This window comes from Lycorma delicatula, chromosome 4, assembly GCF_047948215.1.
Source record: "Lycorma delicatula isolate Av1 chromosome 4, ASM4794821v1, whole genome shotgun sequence".
Taxonomy (NCBI): Eukaryota; Metazoa; Arthropoda; class Insecta; order Hemiptera; family Fulgoridae; genus Lycorma; species Lycorma delicatula.
Window position 1 is genome coordinate 156,910,298 of NC_134458.1, and position 20,244 is coordinate 156,930,541.

Below are 20,244 nucleotides of genomic sequence, written 5' to 3' on the forward strand. Positions count from 1 at the left end.
AAAAAACCAAGTATTTAATAAAAAAAAAAAGTAAAATACAGTAAATCAAAAACTCAAAGTAGCATATAAGAGAAAGAAAATAACAATAATGAACTGTTCCAGTGAATAAAAAAAACAACTTAAGGTAAATCTGTAAAATACATTTCTTAGATGTCAAGTATAAATGAATCTGTTCCTATCTAAATTTTAATAATTAAAAAGGTAAAACTAAAAGAGAGAATAATAATTAATTAATTTATAAATATATATATAAATCAAAGTGAAAATGTAAAAGGCTCTAGCTTAGATTTAAAAAGAAAAAACTAAAATTCAGAAAGCAATAAAAATTAAAACTTAACTATTTCAGTCTCATCCTCATCCACAATACTACAAATTTTACATACCAGTTTAAATTTTCACCACAAATATCACACATAATCATGGAATGTGATGAACCATTACATGGCAGTAATCTAGCAGACAGTCCCATGTCATGAGAAATTCATGAGTCGTAAGTGTAATGAAGAAAGAGACTTCTTCAAAATTTGGAAGGTTAATGTAGGCTTTAATAAAATACTTAAACTTTTAGATGCATGTATGACATGCAGAAATTTACAATAACCTTATATCTGATTCATATAAGAAAATTTTTTTTCAAGTTTTAAAGTTATTATTTTTTTATTAATTTTATGTAAAAACAAGTTAATAAATTCTGTCAAACATTTAATTTTTCAAACTACACAAATTTATTTTTTAAAATTCTATAACCTTCCTTGAAAAGGCTAATATCCAAAGTGAATTAGTCATATAATAGTTTTTAATTGACTTCATTAACTTTATTTAAGGCAAAGGTATTTTAATTGATTTAAAAACCGTTCTATATTTTTTTAACATACTTAATTGTTAACAAAATTCAGACTTTGATTTATGAGTTTGAATTTTCTTACATGTAAGAATTCAAGAATACAACAAACTTATACAAGTTTATAATAGAGCACAGAACTGTACTTGTTGAAATAAATGATACATTATAATTTAATTACTATAATAGGTGAAGAGGGGGTAAAATAACATTCCTATGAAAAAGCATATATAAAAAATGAGACGTTTGAATTACATGCAACATGTTCTCTTATTTTATATATTATTATAAACTTCTATTATTACTATTAAACAATTTTATCCAAAAACATTTTTATAACATTTTCTCATGTAACCTTCGTCACTCCTTCAAAAAAAAAGTCACTGATGAGCTACATCTTTTCCGGGTATTAACCATAATTGAGAAATATAATTAGTCCTTTATATAAATACCTCAACCCCTAGTTTGATTTATAAAATTTTCCAGTGGCTACACTTTTGATACCCAATTCACTGTGTGAAATTTTAAAACTGACAAGCAGTTACGACATATTTAATTAATCCTAAATATAGACCACTGTACCCCCCTTAATCGATTGAATTCAAAATAAAAATATGTTGCTTTTTAAATAATATGAGTTATTTTAGCCAATAAATAAGGAAAGTTTTACAATATATTAAAAAAAAATGTTACTTTCATCCTTTTGATTTTGAGTTGGATGTGGTATAACACAAATCAAAAGAACATAAGACTCCTAAGAGATTTGTTAAATATTATTCTACTCTGAGTAAAATTTTGAGGTAAAGGACCATGACTCCCTTGACAAATAGTAAATAAAATTAAATGACAACAGTAACCCACATCAGAAATCATTATACTTGTACATTTAATAAAAATTGGTCAATCTAGTCTAAAAACATTAAGCAAAATGATAAATTGTAAAAAAAATAGTTACTATTCCCCACTCCAGAATGAAATCCCCTAATTACATAACAAAAGCGACATACTAATGTAATGGAATCATCTAATTAACACCAGAATGTGACTTGAATTGAGAAACTATAAAGAAAGGTTTTTTGCCACCATCTCTTTAAGGAGGTTTGAATAAGATCAAACATTATCAGAAGGCATCTTAACAGCATTGAATTATATGAACAAACCTACCTACCTACCTTTTGAGTAAAATTTTAAAATATGGGACTCATGAAATCCATATCACCCTGCACCTTGATCGATTGTGAATGAAATTAATAAATTGCATCAATGAGCTATATAAAGAAATCATTGTATCAAATCTTATCTAAATTAATCCATCCAGTCTGGTGATATAAAGCAAAAAGCAAGCCAACAAACACTCTGAAATTTTTCACTGCTGTAATTGTTTTTTGGTCAGAGGGGATCATGATGAAACAATGATATGGAAAATTTGAACCTGATTTGCATAAATTCCCTTATGCAATATACTGTATAGCTATGCAGAAAAACTATATACATGGCAAAATAAAAATACTTTTACTGAAATCTATATATAAATCAAAATACTCATATGTAGTCTGTACATCTATTTAAATCAATGTTTGCTTAAAATTCAACAACCACTGGCTGATCTTAACTTTCTTTTATTGTGTAATTTTGAAACTGTAAGAATGATTTTAAGTCTAAATTTATTGATAATGGCATCATTATGATAATATTAATACTTGAACAGCTAGTGTATTGTATTTTACAGGATCATTTTTCATGGATTAACATATTGAGTAGCTGACATGTTCTATAAGAAGTACTTTAATCGCTTTCATACACAAAATAAAAAAAATAGTATTTCATTTATCAGCACTGAAAAATATTTCCATGATATTAACTACTTTAACAGAAAATTCTATTTACACGATCATTTTTCCAAGTAGGCAACTGAAGTAAACTTTTTGAGAACTACTACTTGTATAACAAATTTAATTAAAATTATACATACTTATCTAATTTAAATTACGTCTTTAGTATTACTAATTATTTAAAAAGAAACACATTTTATTTTCGTGCTATCTTTGCATTTAATTTATAACTTAAGAAAAAGAACTAGGTTCAATGACATTGTTTATATCAATTTGTGCATGTTATCTTAATTTCTTCACTTATGCACAAATGATAAAACCTATTTTAATTAAACTTGAAGAATGAACTAACTACAGTAATTTACACAACTGAAGGCTTGTAAATGTTTGTTATTTTTTCATTTGAAATATTTAACAGTAGGTGTTCCTCTAGATGAAACATTAATTTTTTTAATGTAATATCTGTTCAAGGGGAAAAGTGATAAGACAGAAATTTCAGCCAGTTCCATTGTTCATTTACATGGTCAAGATGCATTTTAACAAAAAATCAAGCAATTAATACTACATTACAAATTTCACAGAAACCTTTTTGAAAATGTCAACTCAGGTTACTATCCATAATTTTATTGACACTTTTTTGTGATTTACAAATTATGAATTTTTGTAAAACATTCCTTTAAGGAAAAAAATAAATTTCAAAAAGTTATTAAAATTAATTTTAACATAAACTGAGGTCCTCTTCCAGAGAATAAATAAAATCTGGAACCTTGAGCAACACTGGATGGTAAAAGGGTGAAAAATATTTAATATTTCTTAAAAATCAGTAATATTCAAAATTTTCTTTTCAAACTTCATTTGTTGAAAAGTTTTTTTTTTGTTTTTTTATAGCAGTAACAATTTTAATTCAAGCAGTTCATTTTATGTTTAAAAGTAAAATACTTTTTAAAAATCCAAGTTAGAAAATTTCAGCACTAGGGCTGTTGGATAAATCCACACAGTTAAAAGATAGCAGTCACAGCCCATTGTTGAAATCACTCTTAGTTTTCCTCATCTCCATTAGTAGCATACAAAAATTTTCCCACAGATACAACTTATAATTCTGTTGTTAGCAGTCATTTGAGTCAATCAAGTATTGTGCATCAAGAAAAATGCCCAAAAAAAATCTCTAGTGATCATCAAATGTTTGGAGAGGTAAAACTGCACAGGAAACTAAAACCAACCTGGATAAATATTAAAGTAAGTCAGCTCCATTGATTAGAACACTTACAACTTGTTTGACTATTTTCAGAGTGGTCAAATGAGAAACAATGCTAAGTGAATGCAATTTAGGGTAGTTTCAAAATAATCAAGAAGTTTTGCATAGTTTCATAACAATTAATGAAATTCAGGAACATTACCAACCCGAATCCAGTAGGTCAAAATAGAGGATTGCAATTAGGAACTTGTTACAAAGAGGACAAAAACTGTTTCATTAATAGAGAAGGTAATTCCCACTGTCTTTTGGAATGGTGTAGGCATAATCTTCATAAAATTTCTGGAGAAGGGTAAAACTATCGGGCAATATTATACACCATTCCTGGATTTCCTAAATGAAAAAACAAATAAAAAACGACTTTGAGAAAAACAGAAGATTCTTTTACATCAAACAATGTGCCAACTCACTCTTCTGCAGCAACAAAATTATTCATATTATGCTACAAAATTCTTCCATATCAATCGTACCAGTCAAACTTGTATCGTTAAGACCGTTTGCTGTTTCCAGACATGAAGAAATGCCTTGCTGTAAAGAAATTAATGCTAAATGATGAAGTTATTGCTGAAACATCTGCTTATTTTGAAAACTTAAATAAATCATAATGAAGTGTAGGAAATAAATCATAATGAAGTGTAACTTGATCACCATAGGACTAAGTTTATAGATTTGAAAGGAGACTATGTTGAAAAACACAACGGATTTTTCCTGAAAAATTTTCTTATTTTTATACACTTATCAAACATCACACTCTATGTAAACATAACCCAAAATACTAAAATGAATTAATTTTATTATTGAAAACTTATTTTTGTTTCTTGGTAGCACAAGCAGATAGCATAATTTTCTGCTACACCAAAGATTTTGGGTCCAATACCCAATCAGGATTTGGAAAATTTATGACAAGTCATCTAAAAATAAAATTATCAAAAAAACTTTAATTCAGATTTCAATAATTTGAAGTTTATTTTTAAACTTATCTTATTTTGAAAAAATCTATTCTGTAGTCTAGGAAACTTTTTTTTATATAAATTGGTAAATATGATAAACTTTATAATTTCTTTTTTTATTGAAATTATTAACTCTTTTACTTCCCAAATTTAAGGAACTGTAAAAACAAAACTAAATGTTCAACATTTAATGCGTATCATAAAGCACATGTTAGGGCCCTTTTTTATACCAAAAATGGATTTTTTTTTTTAAATTCTTATATCAATTATTAAATTAAAAAATCTGGATAACCCAATACTTTCAGAATTACTTTACATTGTATAATTTTTAAATCTACACTATTAATTAGTTCCTCTTCCACCATAATACATTTTTATAATCTGTAATATCTCACAAGCACTAAATTATACTGTATGGCAACAGTGCAAGGTCATTTTTCCCATCTTTATACACTTCAATATTATTCACATTAATGTAATTTAGTACTGTATTATTATATTACTGGCAATTCTTGATGGCTTATTATATTTTCCTTTCTTATTTCAGTAACTCAAAAGACATTATTATTTCTTTATTGTAATAATTACCATTCCACCAATCCTCACAGCAAGGTAGTAGGATCTCTGCCTTTTTGCAAACGTTTCAGCTTTAAGTACAAATTAGCCACGGCACTTTTCATGTTACAAAATTGTAATATGTAAAAAATTGACATCCATCAATAATCGTAATTGGACATCAGCCTAAATTTGATGCATAAATAAATATTTCTAAGCGACAGACCAAATCAAAAACCAAAAATTTCAAAATTATTTTTCATCATTGAGCTGCATATATTCCTGTTAAAAAATTAAAAATAATTGATAACTGTAAATATGGTTTCAATTGGTTTTTCACAGAGAAAAATTCAAAAGAACTGAAAAGCAAAAAACACTAACTACCAATGATTTTAGAAAATCAGATATCAAAATGGAATCCTCAAATCCTGCAAGTTAGATTGAGAACACATCTAAATGGAGGGAAAAACAATGGACATCATTTTGCCCAAATATGAAATTCAACACAAAAAAATTCCATCAGATCTATTAAATAAATATACAATTTTAACGATTGTTAAGCAAATCAATATGAAATATCACTCCTGAAAAAAAAAACTGCTATTTTCAAGAGTAATAGGATCCCATGTATTGTTACAAGGGAAAGAGATGTACAAAACTATTTTCCACTCTTTTTTTTATTGAGCCAAATATGCGGTCGCCATAACTGTATTTCACGGCCATTGAAATGCTGGTAATATTCAGCCCAACAAGTAACATTTTCACTTTGTTCACCAAAAAAACAGACCAAGTAATGGATATTATAGTCTCAAGAGACAATAATCGAGACTGTTCCTCTTGCATCTAAAGAATTTAAGATGCATAAGGAGTAACTAATAGTGTCAATCTACCCCCTTCTGTTATGACAGTGTGTTATATACATTGCTTCAACTCAGCAGGTTAATCAGAATCAATATAATTTCAAGTTATAATTAATTGAAATATCCCTGGGACATTCTACTAAGGAAGAAACAAAGAGATTAGATTAGCTCTTAAAGACCTTCGAAAAAAAAATCTTAATTAATTTGAAAGTCGTTTAATGATCATTTTAAAGTGATGTCACTGGGTTAAATAAATTATAATTTTAATTATTGTAACTTACAGATTAACAGAATGCCACACATACTGTTCCCATATAACTTCAAACAACAAGAAAATAATGTATCCACATATTTCTTTTATTTTAATACTGACCAATCACTATTAAAAAAAGACAAAATCAAAGATCGGACCGCTTTCCCATCTACCCAGGGGGCTCTGTTCCCTGGCCCCCGCAGTGTTTATTACCCTCATGGTTGTGAGGATATTGTAAAATAATAATCAAGGCCTGAAAAGCTCTCTTTCCTCCAATGTTTCCCTCGTTCTTGATACCCCCCTCATATCCCCAAAGAGAGCTAAATAAAGCCTTGCTCTATGGCTTAAAACATTTCCTGAGTTAACATGAGTGTATCCTGAAAATTTTAAAGCAGCTGGTAGGTTGGTTCTCACAACCCACCAGGTTGGTTCAGTGGTGAACGTGTCTTCCCAAATCAGCTGATTTGGAAGTCGAGAGTTCCAGTGTTCAAGTCTTAGTGAAGTCAGTTACTTTTACACAAATTTGAATATTAGATCGTGGATACTAGTGTTCTTTGTTGGTTGGGTTTCAATTAACCATACATTTCAGGAATAGTTGAACTGAGACTGTACAAGACTACACTTCATTTACACTCATACATATCATCCTCTATTATCTGAAAGGTAATTACCAGAGGCTAAACAAAAAAAAGAAGAAGGTTGGTTCTCGTGAACCCTCCTATCCAGGCTTAGATACCCTCCTTGATTATTTCAATAACTATAAAGTTTGATACAATGTGCCAATTGGTGTCATCAGGTAATATTTGGTCTTCTATTAGAATACAACATTTGTTTTGTTTGATTTCATACAGCATTAAGCATACACACTCTCAATTTTTTTAATAGTACTGATTACAATGTCAAATATGCTAATCCTTTATTTTAATCAGATGAAATGATGCTCAGATCAAATCATGACATTACATGCAGAACTATTACGTTACACAGACCAATACGTACTAATTTTAAGTCTTTCAAAATTTATATACGACCACTCATTTTATTCACTCACACCAGAGTTAAATAATCTCTCATCTGTTAAACAATTCAAACTTATAATTAAAGGTTGCCTTTAATGCTTTGTTGCATCCACAAACCAATGTAAAATATACTTTTCAAGTGGATTTAGTGTAGGAGATTCTTTGGTCTAAATGGTCTAAAATAAATAAAGTAAATGATAGTTAAAAAAGCAGTTGATTAACAATCTTCCTTCTATTACAAAAGATATTGTATTTCTTTTACATAAAGTGCACAGACTTAATTTATTAAAATTTAGAATAACATACAAAATTGTTGCAAGTTTTTACTTCAAAAAACTATTTTTTAAGCTAAAAAAATATAACTAATTTGAATTATAAATTAAATAAATATAGTAACTTATAGAAGCCAAAGTTCATTTATGTATATCAGTAGCAATTTTTTTTCAGATAGATCTGTGTACTTATGATATGGTTGCTAGTGCAACAAAATATTTGCCTGGTTTCTTGAAATAAGCAGATTTATAATTAAATTTAAAATGCTTGTAAAAGGCTCCCCAGTGCATGTGTTTTTTTTTTGTTGCTGGGATAACAATCTCAGAAAAAACTCATATTGTTCAATAAGGAGAAAGGAAAATCGCTTTTCAACCCTTACAAGATTTATGTCTAAAAAAACAAATTATAATTTATTTCTAACTTAAACTATGGTAATTTTTGATTAATATAATACCTCCAACTTCTAAATTACATTCTTTCATAATCCTATTATAAAACAATGATAAAGTACATCAATGTTTTAGTACTATTTTGCACAATAATCTTATAAGTTTTATTCAGACTGCTAAAAAATTGTTGAATATTTTCAGTATCTAAATTATTAACACACACAAACTCCAATTCTCTTCTTAAGAAAACAAAAAAAATCAATCATGACAATTAAAAATATTAGCCTAAATGGTAAAATAGAAAATTAAATATACATATGGCTTAAATTTAACTTCTCAAGAAAATTGTACATAAATGTCATTTATTTAATTTATTATTTCAACAAAATATTTAATTTTACATGAGCAAGATAAAATATATTAAAATGTACAATTTAATATAGGATGTAAATTAAAATGTTAGTTCAACACTTAAAAATGTTACCTCATATATTACATCAAATTTTCTCTAAAAGCATAATTTCTAGCAGTTGGTTAAATTAAATATGAGATAAAATACAACTTAAGATCAATAAGAAATATATTGTATTAAGACTTATATTCAGCCACAGCAATATGAAATGGTGGAAAACATTAAAATCAGAAAACAAAAGTGGTAATCAAGAATGAATTTGAATGTTACACATTTTTATTATTTATATCTATGAAGAAAATAATAATTTAAGAGCCAAAAAATCCCCATCTTACAAACAACACATTATGAAAAATGTTAAAATCAAAACATCTTACTTATAATCAGTTGTATAAGTACTCCAGGGCTGGAACTACACTAAACTGAAAATAACAGAATAATATGTTGCTGTAACAAACAAATCAAGTTTTGTCTAACACAAATGAGGGGATAGTTTAAATGAAGGATGAAATAATTAGCTACAAACCATTATTTCCAAACTAATCTTAATTAATAAATTTTCCAGTAAACTTGAAAATAATCTAATAATAATGATATTTTTTGAAATGTGAATTATTATTTAAATTTAAAAATAAAATATTTATTAATTTATAAGGAAAATAGAAAATAACTAACTGTTGGAAACCAATATTCCTAAGCAGATAATTCTGAATAAAACAACTGAAAATACAAAAAATAAAGTTGTTAAATTGCGATTACAATTATTCGGTGACAGACTTAAAAATCTTACATTACAGGATTCGTTGAGGTTCAACAAAACATAATTATACTTTAGAGAAAAAAAGACATGACAACAGCTTGCAGGAAGTTGCATTATCTACATAATTATATACTACTATAAACTTCAAGAATACCATTTTTAAAAAGCAATGTTTATTCGTGATACAATAATTAAACAATTCGTCAAAATTATCAATGAAATACGTCTAAGCATAAAATTCACGTACTATAAAATTAGTATTTAAATGACAACAATAATGAAAAATAAATAAATTATAATTCAACAGTAGCAGAAAAAAGTATTAATAATAAATCAGAATGCGCAACAGGTATATCTACCCAATTGCTCCTAACTGTTTTATCACATTTTCGAAGGCTTACAAATATGTTCTAAAAATCAAATGCCACGCCTTAAAAATATAAATATAAGTTCTTTCAATAATTAAACACCAAAGATACATCAAATTTATAAATCAAACAAAAAAGAAATAAAGTAATCAATAATACCTCAAGGAAAAATTATACTGCAACAACAGTAATAGATGTAAACGCACAATATCGACTTCGCACAAGACAAAACTCGTTACTTGCCACACACCACAACTGCAGTACTCCACTTGGCAGCACTGTTCGCGTAATACATAAAAGTACAATCCTACCAACAGTTAAAATTCCCTTCAATCATATGACTATAAATGCATTACGGGCATATGCCTTCATATTATTTAAGTAGGGCCATCAAAACTTAACAAATTAAAACATTAATGTAAAATAAATAGAAAAGCTTTTACGATATCATACTTTTTAAAGAATAACCACTAAATTCTCTTTTCTTTTATTTGTACAATATGGAAGCAGGTATTTTAATAGAGCAAATTTTTATAACTTTTGTCCAGCTGCATCCTTGTATTATAAAAAAGATTATAACTGAAAAAATTCGAGGAACTGACCTTGATGTCTGTAGCCAGTAAATATAAAACTTAATTTGACGTTTCTTTATGCATTATTATTCACAAATTACTGGACTGTATCAAAGACTTACAATCTGCTTTGTGGTCTTTCAGTCTTAAAAAAATTTATTATTCACGAGTCACGGTTCTTGAAACTGCTGTAAAATATATTATACCACGAAATAATAAATTACTACTAAAATCCTTAAATGCCTCTATAACTATGATATTCAATGAAAACAAGTACAAATTGTTATTTACATTAATAAATTAATGTAATATTCAAGAAAATGTAATATTCATTTAATTTCATATAGTAAAACATTAATGTACTTTCCATTTGAAAACATTAAAAGAAATTTTATTAAAATTGAAAATACGTGAACAGTCCACCGTGACGTTAAAATTTTTTTTTGGTGTTTCAGTAAATTTTACATTATTGCTAATGAAAATATAATTAGGTGGTAGATTTTGATTTCGCAAAAAAGAAAAAATAATTTTCTTTAATTGATCTCCCATTTTGACTGATGAAAGAACTGGATCGCTAGCCGCGGTCTGTTAAACGTGTGCATCGTGTGTGCTGTGCGAGACATATATTGTAAACGAATGATTATTCTCTATCTGTAGTAATATATCCTAACTAAATTTTCTCTAATACTACTGAAATATAAGCGAGATGAATATTTTTTTTACTAACTTCAAAAAAAGGAAGAGGCTCTCCATTCAATTTGTGTAAACTTTTATTATTTTTGTACGTGTATTCAAGACTACATGCATAAATATTTTTTGTTTTGTCTATGCACACGTAATGTTATGTTTATATTTTGAATTATATGTTTATTCATCAGACTGATCTGGATGGGGTTTTTCTGTAGAGAAAGTCCTTCTGGTGATCCCACCAGATAACTTCTTTTTTTTTTCAAATAACTTAAATGGAAATTTTAAAAGGTAAAATTACATTTCCTTCGTAAACAATTTAAACATATTTTTATTTGTTTTTTGTAATCATAACTGTTTACTACAAGATTACAGCGTAATGACGCATATATAGCTTGATCTAATTTTAATAACTGTATTATTTTGACGAAAAAAATATTTATAAAACTTAACGAGAAGATAATATGAATTCCGCATAGTTTAAACTTAACTCAGTATTATCAACATCGTTTCTCTGCATTCCTTTTCTTATTTTTATTAAAACAGAAACCTGGACCTCTATATTTCATAAGGTGGGTTGTCCATCGCCCGCGGTTACCGCACGAGGCAAACAAATCTATCTGCCTCGCGCAGCACACACGATGCACACGTTTGGGAGACCGCGGCTAGCGATCCAGTTCTTTGATCAGTCATAATGGAGAGATCAAGCAACTTCATTTATTTTAATTCATAATCTAATTAAGAAAAACTAATGAGAGCACTGATCCTAGTTCAAACAGTTGTATCAGAATCAATTTCACTGTGGTAATAGTCTATTAAAAGACGTGACATTTGAACTAATCGAAAATACAATTTTGCCAAATGATGAGAGACGTTTTTGCTACATTATATTCATCGATTGAAACCGAAGTAAAGAAAATTGATAAAAATTTTCAAGACGCCATTTCAACACAAGAAAGATTAGCTAAACATTAAAATTCTTGCCCTCCAGAGACAGCTACACAAGCTTTCACCTTTCCATTAGCGTAGGCGTCTCCACGTAGCGATCTGTTGTGATAAATAGATAATTTTGAGTTTCCATAACAACTTTTTCGAGCTGTAGAATTAAATCAACATGTTGCACTTTTCTTTATCCTGCCGCGCGTCGAACAAGAGAAACACACAATTGTCCACACTGACACTACTTTGTTCGAACTGAATTCCCTTTGCCGCTGCCCTAAAAACCGACAAGTGGTTCACCCCGCAGCAGAGTTCGTTCTACCGTGCCAGCCACATCTCCACTGACTGTGGCTAACCTTTCGAACTTGTTTCGCCCGCAACCGCGAGCAATAGATACCCACCTGACCGAAAGGCTTGTTTCCAGACGAATATTTTTTTTTATCTAGGTCTATCCATATGTTAAATAAAAGTAAGAAATATAAAAATAAAACCAGCTTAAAAAAATCGCCCCAAAATATAACTTATGGAATAATTTGGTAGATTTTTAAATTTAGTGCTAACTTCAGCATGTCAATAAATTTAAAGAATTGAAAAAAAATTATTTTACGACAATTCTTTTGAGTGGGTTTTTATTTTATTAAATCCATTAATTGTTTTCGTGTTATATTACTATATTACAACAAATATTAAAAGAGGAGATCGGTCGAATTTAATCACTAATGACAACATAGATTCGTGTCCCGGTCAGGCGTGGCATTTTTTACACGCTATAAAATTCAGTATCATCCATCATAACTGTTGTGGGGAGCGTCAGCCTGTTGTTTTCCTATTTATAAATAAATAAATTGATTAATTACAAAGCATATTCTTTACATAATTTTCATGTTAAAACCTTTTCTAACCGTTACAAAAAATGAACAATTTTGTTTTTAATCAGGGTTTATTTCGTACAGTGAAAATTGCTTACACCTTTATTTTCAATACTTCTCTTCTGAGAACCGAACTTAAATGTTTACTCAATAAAAATAAATTTTAATGTAGTTTGACGCGTAAATTATGTTGTATATTACACACACATTATGGTATTGTGTAGGTATAATAAGTTAATTTTATAGTGTACTAACAGCTTTAAACATTTGTTCTTAAACAATTCTTGAGACACAATTTTTAACAGAAATTGATCATTCACAGTTGCTTTCCAAATCAGTTGATTCTGAGTTTAATTCCAGGTGTGGTGTGAATGTAATATTTTTATTAATTTCAATTGTCTCACGTTTGTTATTAAAAAGTGAAAATGTTTGTGTTCAATGTCATAACAGAAAAAAAGAGAAATGTTGTCAATTATTTATAGTAAATGATACTTTGCGTGTAATTTCTTCGTGTTAATTTTTAACTGTTGAAATATCGATAAAAAAAGTAACAAAAGTATTTTTCAAGGTCAAAATCCAAGTAATAAATAACTAATAGACAAGAAATCTGCATTACTTTCGATTAAAAACGTGACGAATTGTTAAATCTGGGTATATTCATATAAAATAAGTAAACCCCAAAACGGTTCGTTAGTTGGGGAATTGGTTGAATCTATTAAAGTGTCATCTATACACTCAAAGTTATCTGAACTATTTTTCTGGGTGATTGGTATAGGTATTACTAGGATATATTTATTTCAGGCATTAAAAAAGATTTGGCATTTGAATGTGCAATCTTCGCTAAAAAGATTACTCATTTATTTTTACAAAAAGGACAATATCCGTCTCTAATATCAACAGAACTTTTTTTCCTGTTTAGACTCCGGAAATCACCATCAGGTATTACTTCAGAGGATAAATGAGGATGATATGTATGAGTTAAGTGAAGTGTAGTCTTGTACAGTCTCAGGTCGACCATTTCTGAGATGAGTGGTTAATTGAAACCCAACCACCAAAGAAGACCGGTATTCGCAATCTAGTATTCAAATTCGTATAAAAGTAACTAACTGCCTTTACCAGGATTTGAACGTTGGAACTCTCGACTTCGAAATCAGCTGATTTGCGAAGACGCGTTCACCACTAGACCAACCCGGTAGATAATAACATAACTATTTTCGTGTAACTCAACATAATACTTCGGCTTATAAAAAAGGGCCTTATGCTTCTCAATGTCATTTCTGACAAACTTCCGAACCATTTTAAGAATATTCCTACCAATTTACTTTAAAAAAATGATTAAAAAAGTTTCTTTTGCAGAAACAATATCACTATGTCGATGAATTTGTTAAAAGTAATGCAAATTAACAAATTTTAAAAAACCCTGAATTTTCTGTATTCTATGTGTACATACGAGTTCAAAAATGTTTCATTGACGCCTTCTAAATTGTGGACTATTTTGCAGCTATTTTTGTATTTAGTATCTTCATGTGTTTATATTTTAAATAATTAATATGGACCTTCGTCACATCTGTTTTATATTTTTAATGAACTGTGTAATGTGTGCCTCCTCTGATCAAAGTGATATCCTAGTTTCCCTTGATCCATTCAGGCAAATACTGAGGTATTTCTTTTTATTCGTGGAGAAGTAAATCTGCCTATTCTTGATATTATTTATGTAATTATTTATGCATTATCTTAAGCCCATTAAAATGAAAGATTTATTAATTTAACTGAACGCTTACGTGGAGGAAGCGCTCAAGTTTTCTAGCATTTATACTTACGTATCGTAACGAAGCGCACAGTTTATCTCCTTCATTAAGGTATAATTAAATGAGATTCAATTTTACTAAAAATATACCTAATTAAAAAAAGAATTTCTGATAATATAAGTCACATGGATAAATAAATAACATTCTCATTGCATACTTTTCGTTTTTCTTTTTTCACAGCTTGCAACTTTGGATGTAGCCTGTTTCGATTGCTTTAATTCGTTTTGAAATGGCTCTAACATAAATTTATTAAACCTTGGGCGTGGGAATATTGGAAGGAAATTTTTCAGTGAACAAAGAATGCTGTACCTGCCCGGTGTACTAAGTCGTAACCTTCCAGATGAAAAGTATCAGGGATGCTACCACTCTACTATGGTTAAAGCTGCTGAATTCCTCAATTCCTCATGTGGTATGCAATTCACAATTGTGCCTACACCTCTTTTTCTATAACCAATATGGAATTACAGATAAAAAAAATTCCTCGACAGAGCACGAGCACTGATCGAGTCAATCATTAGGTTATGTATGCATACCATGAAAGAACAATGAAAAAAAAATTTAATTAAAAATAATAATGTTCAGATAAGAATTTTCGACTTAACCATAATAAAACCATGATCGGCATATATTACATTATACACATCAAGCTGGTTATGGGTAGATGTGTTATTCCTTGGATAAAGTAGGAACTACCTCATCATTTGCCGAATCAAGGGAAACAGAGGTAAACCCTTGTCAGAATAGCGTTAAAATTTTATAATTAATTCTAAAATAAAAATTAATACTAATAACTGGTTAAAATCCATAATAATACTTTAAAATATAAATACATGAAGTAGCACTAAATGAAATATGTAAAAATACTAAATAAATAACGATTCAGAAAACGTTAATGGAATTTATTTAAACACTTAATTATGTACACGTAAAAAATAATGCAAGAAAATTCAAGTTTTTAAAAAAATATTAATATCATTTAAAAACTCAACACAATAATATAGTTTCTGTGAAACAAAAATCCTTTAATTTTATTTAAATTAGATTAGTGGAAATATTATTTAAATGGTTCAGTAATATATTAAAAACAAAAAAGGAATCATAATAACAGCCTTTTATGTTTAGTTGCACGAAAACAATTGTGTTTTCTGGTTTGGTAGAGATTGATATTTTTTTTTAACAATAACCGACAAGTTCTATATCATCTGCTTTGAGTATTTTATTTGAAGACTCATAAAATAATTATTTAGAGCAAAAAAGCCACACACATTGTAACATGCATTAATTTATACAGTTATGCCAATTTAAATTAATTAACTGTATTTTGTGACCGTAGATAAACAGATTGTAATCATTATTTTCATAAATAATTAAAAAACAAAAGAAACTAGTTCATATGTTGTAATGAAGCTTTGTTAGATAATTTCAATTACAGTTAAAAAAAAAACCTTTTTCCTCACCATCGGTTTTATGTGGTTTATATGCTCTAGCATGTTATAATACAGGTGATTAATCAGAACAGGGAAAGATATGTAATTTATTTTCCCCGTGATTTGACGTACTGTTCTAAACTTTCTCGAACTACTTTCCGGTGTGAGGCTTCTGAAAGGTAAAATATAATTGTTAAAACTATTTTTGGATGTAGTCGGAAAGTGGGGAGATTACAGTTTATTGTAAATGATTCATTTTACCAACGTCATAAACCGGTAATAAGATGTTACCATCTATTACGTTAAATTTGTAATACATTTAATTAATTTCGTCATTTTTATGATGTCAATTTTTGTGATTAACATTAAATAGGACTACGTATGCACACATCATGGTCACGTTCGATGAATCATACAATTTAGAAGTGTTCACATTCCAAGAATTTCACTTCTTCCCGCGCGATTGTAAGCGAACTAGCTTCGGCACTAAGCACAATGATGTGCTTGTATTCTGAAATATTGTATCTAAGAAAAAAATTATGATATTAGTCAATTTTAAATTTAATTTCCCAATAACTTTTATTTCTGCAAAGAGGAAATTGCGACACATATTTCCAACCATGCAACGATGAATAAGACATACGAGAGCGGTACGATGAAAATTTATGTCGATCCACTTTCAAGACGTAGCATTAAATGAATTCCCCAAACTGATACTACTCTTAGAATAAGGTTATTGTATAACAGTACTATAAATAATAATTATTGCAGTTTTATCAAAATATAAAACAGCTGGTTTACGTGTCAGGTTGTTAGAAAGGATAACCACAGTCCAATGTTGAAATTTTTGTATAAATACAGTTTGTAAAATCGAGTAAAAAAAAAAAATTGGTTCATAAATAAAGTTGTTCTCTCTATATTGGACTGATTTCAAGAGAACATTAATTGAAACAGATAAACCGTATCTAGCATTTACACTTGGGCATCTAGCCAAAACCCATGGATATCACTAGGGTGGAAGGATCAAAGTTAATGAAAATGAATGGATAATAAAAAAAAGAATAGTCTATGCATTGAAAATTGGAAAAAAATGCCTAAAAGTGCTTAGACCCTCTCAAAGTAACTGGGCATTCATCTCGTCTACAATTCCTCACGTGATCAAAATATCTTAACCCAGGTATGGAGCAGCACTTTATTGAAATACGATTTCATTCTGACTGCTAGAAATATACATTGCAACAAATTGTAATTCCCCAAGATACCTACACAAATAATGAAAATGACACTGGCTTCTCAAAGGAAAACTCTTTATCTTTATAAGAGCAATACAATTAGTTAGCCAAATCTGGTGGAAGGTTCAACAGTTTTTGAACCCAACATCTGTATGAACAAGATAAAAAACATGAGGTATGTAATAACCCACCGGGTTGGTCTAGTGGTGAACGCGTCTTCCCAAATCAGCTGATTTGGAAGTCGAGAGTTCCAGCGTTCAAGTCCTAGTAAATTTTTACACGGACTTGAATACTAGATCGTGGATACCGGTGTTCTTTGGTGGTTGGGTTTCAATTAACCACACATCTCGGGTATGGTCGACCTGAGAATGTACAAGACTACACTTCATTCACACTCATACATATCATCCTCTGAAGTATTATCTAAACGGTAGTTACCGGAGGCTAAACAGGAAAAAGAAAGCAGGTATGTAATAAAATTTTTTTTTAAACATGTGTAAAGTAATGTATCATTTGTTTAAATAAAAAAAAGTCCCTTTAGAGCTTTAAGTCATTAGGCTTTCATTCTATAAATAATGAAAGGTTCCTGCAATATCTGCGACATTAAATTTTTTTTAGAATCTAAAAAAAAATATTTTTCATATACTCTTTTTACTTTAATTTGATTTATAAGAAAACATTGTTTATCAATCACAATGATTTGACAGCCTGATATGAGATGCCAATCACTTCTGAAAAAAATTAGATATCATTTAACAAGCATACCATAACAGGCAGACAAAAGAAAATAAGTAGTAAAGTAGTTTCTTCTACTGAATTAATTACAGTTGCACACAAACATATTAAGCCAATTAAATTGAAGGAGATATTTGTTCCATACTAGTGACACTTTCTTTCTGGTCACCTCATGATTTGGTTGTGCACTCAAAGAGAACAGCTGCAATTGGTGTCTCTATGTCACAGCCATAATAAAAGATTGTTCATATATTAATTGTGTCCATCTATGGCATTTATGCAATCCCAGCTTTATATATTTACAAATACTAACATTTCTTGTTATTCATTTACATATTTTGTAAACCCAATTTATCTAAATTTATATATTTATTTGAATATAAAGGATGAATTTTAATTTCCAGAACTACTACTTTTGAAAAACTTCTTCATTATGCAGGTGTTAAACATTATAATGAACTTTGTGTAAGAGTCAGAAAAACTGATTCCATCAACAATTTCAAAAAGCATCAGTTGAAATTTTCTCAGGAAAAAATTTATTACACAATAAGTGAATTTTTGACTGAAAACAGTAATTGTGGTTGTTGGTCTTAATATATATATATATATATATATATATATATATATATATATATATATAAAATATACCTAGTTATACTTTTAAGCTAATTACCAGTAGAAAGGCTTATAGGGTTTGATATTCTGTACTGTGACTTACTGATGAGGCACTTGGTGTTTCATCATTTTTATCTATGTAAACGACTGTATTTTGAATGCTTTTTTTTAATTCTCTTGTTTGTGTTATTTTATGTATTAAATTTTGTATACACTTACAACATTTTGCCTACCGTCCTCTACTCTAAGTTGTTATGCAACAATAAAAATCAAATAAGTAATAACGACAGGGATATATATTAAAAAGCAACAAATTAATGTACTATCTTTTCTGAAAAGTGTACTTATGCGTACTACCTTTCTTGGTGGAAAAAATTATATTTTTACTGAAGAGATTTTTTAATTTAAAAAAGTATGGCATGTGTGTTTATAGCAACTACTTTATTTCAAAGAATCACTATTTATTTATGTGAATAATAATGTATGATAAATGACTAATGATTTTGTAACACTAAAAAGGAACTATACTTGTGTTATGTTCAAGACAATAATTGTGTTTCAGATGTACTAAACATTTTAAATTTCAAAGAAAACAAGTTTCATTGGGCAATTTACATGCATTATGGCCACTAAAAACACTGGGACAGATAGTGTCAACAGAAACTTGTTACATCCCATTTCAACATAAAACCATACACACAATAACGAGTTTAATGTACAACATGAATTACATATAGTTGGATTGTGTGAAGCACTGCTAGATGTTATTAGTCATTAAAATTTTCAAGCAGGTGTCTTTAAAATGTTTAAATTGATTGGTACTGTTATCATGGTTTTTTCCAAGTTCCTGTAAGGAAGTTTGGTGGCTTTACAATAGCTGATAAAGAATAAAGTGTGTGTATGTATGTAAAGTTTTTTTTTTAGGAAGATAGGTACTGAAACTGTTTTAACTCCATACAATCTTGCAAGAAAGAAGTTTTATGTAAGATACAGGTGATATTTATATTTCAAACATGATGAAATAACACTTGTAAATCAATCGAAGGTATGGGATTGATTTTTAAAACCAACCAAAGCAGTCAATATAGAAAATCATGTTAAACCAATGATAAGATTACTGAAATGACTGGTTTGTTTCAGAGTTTACATAAATTAGTATAAAATTGACAAATTGAAAAATAATACATTTTTTCTATAAAATTTATTCATCATTTATTAACAGAAAATTAGGAAAAAAAATTGTTTAGATGTCTGTAATGGTTTGAGAGAACGAGATCAAAATGACTCTTCATTTCTTTTTAAAGTTCTGACTGGGGAGATAAGAATTGGTGCTATAGTTATGACCCAAAAATAAAACAAATACAAAGTCAAGGAAAACGGTGAATTCCCCAAACTCAAGATAGTCTAACAGGTTTGATTCAATTTTAAAACTATTTGGTTTTTCCTTTCTTAGATTACTGGATTTGTGCACAAAGAATTTGTACATTTGTACATGACAAACCTTGAATCAACAAAGTTTGTTGAATAGGAAGGAATTAAAGTTATACAACAATATTAAATTTCGGTTACTGTTGAGTTTTCCCTTTGTTACCTTAT

General features: G+C 28.7%; 1 protein-coding gene across 2 annotated transcripts in view; it reads right to left on the reverse strand.

Annotated features, from left to right (window-relative positions):
• LOC142324006 (annexin B9-like) overlaps nt 1-10,082 on the reverse strand; it is a 48,326-nt gene extending 38,244 nt beyond the window's left edge. The window contains exon 1 of one of the 2 annotated variants that reach the window (XM_075364549.1): nt 9,924-10,082. The gene's annotated coding sequence lies outside the window, so the exon portion shown is untranslated. The remainder of the gene's footprint in view (nt 1-9,923) is intronic. The other variant, XM_075364550.1, reaches the window with a different exon arrangement.
• Between the last annotated feature and the right edge of the window lie 10,162 nt (nt 10,083-20,244).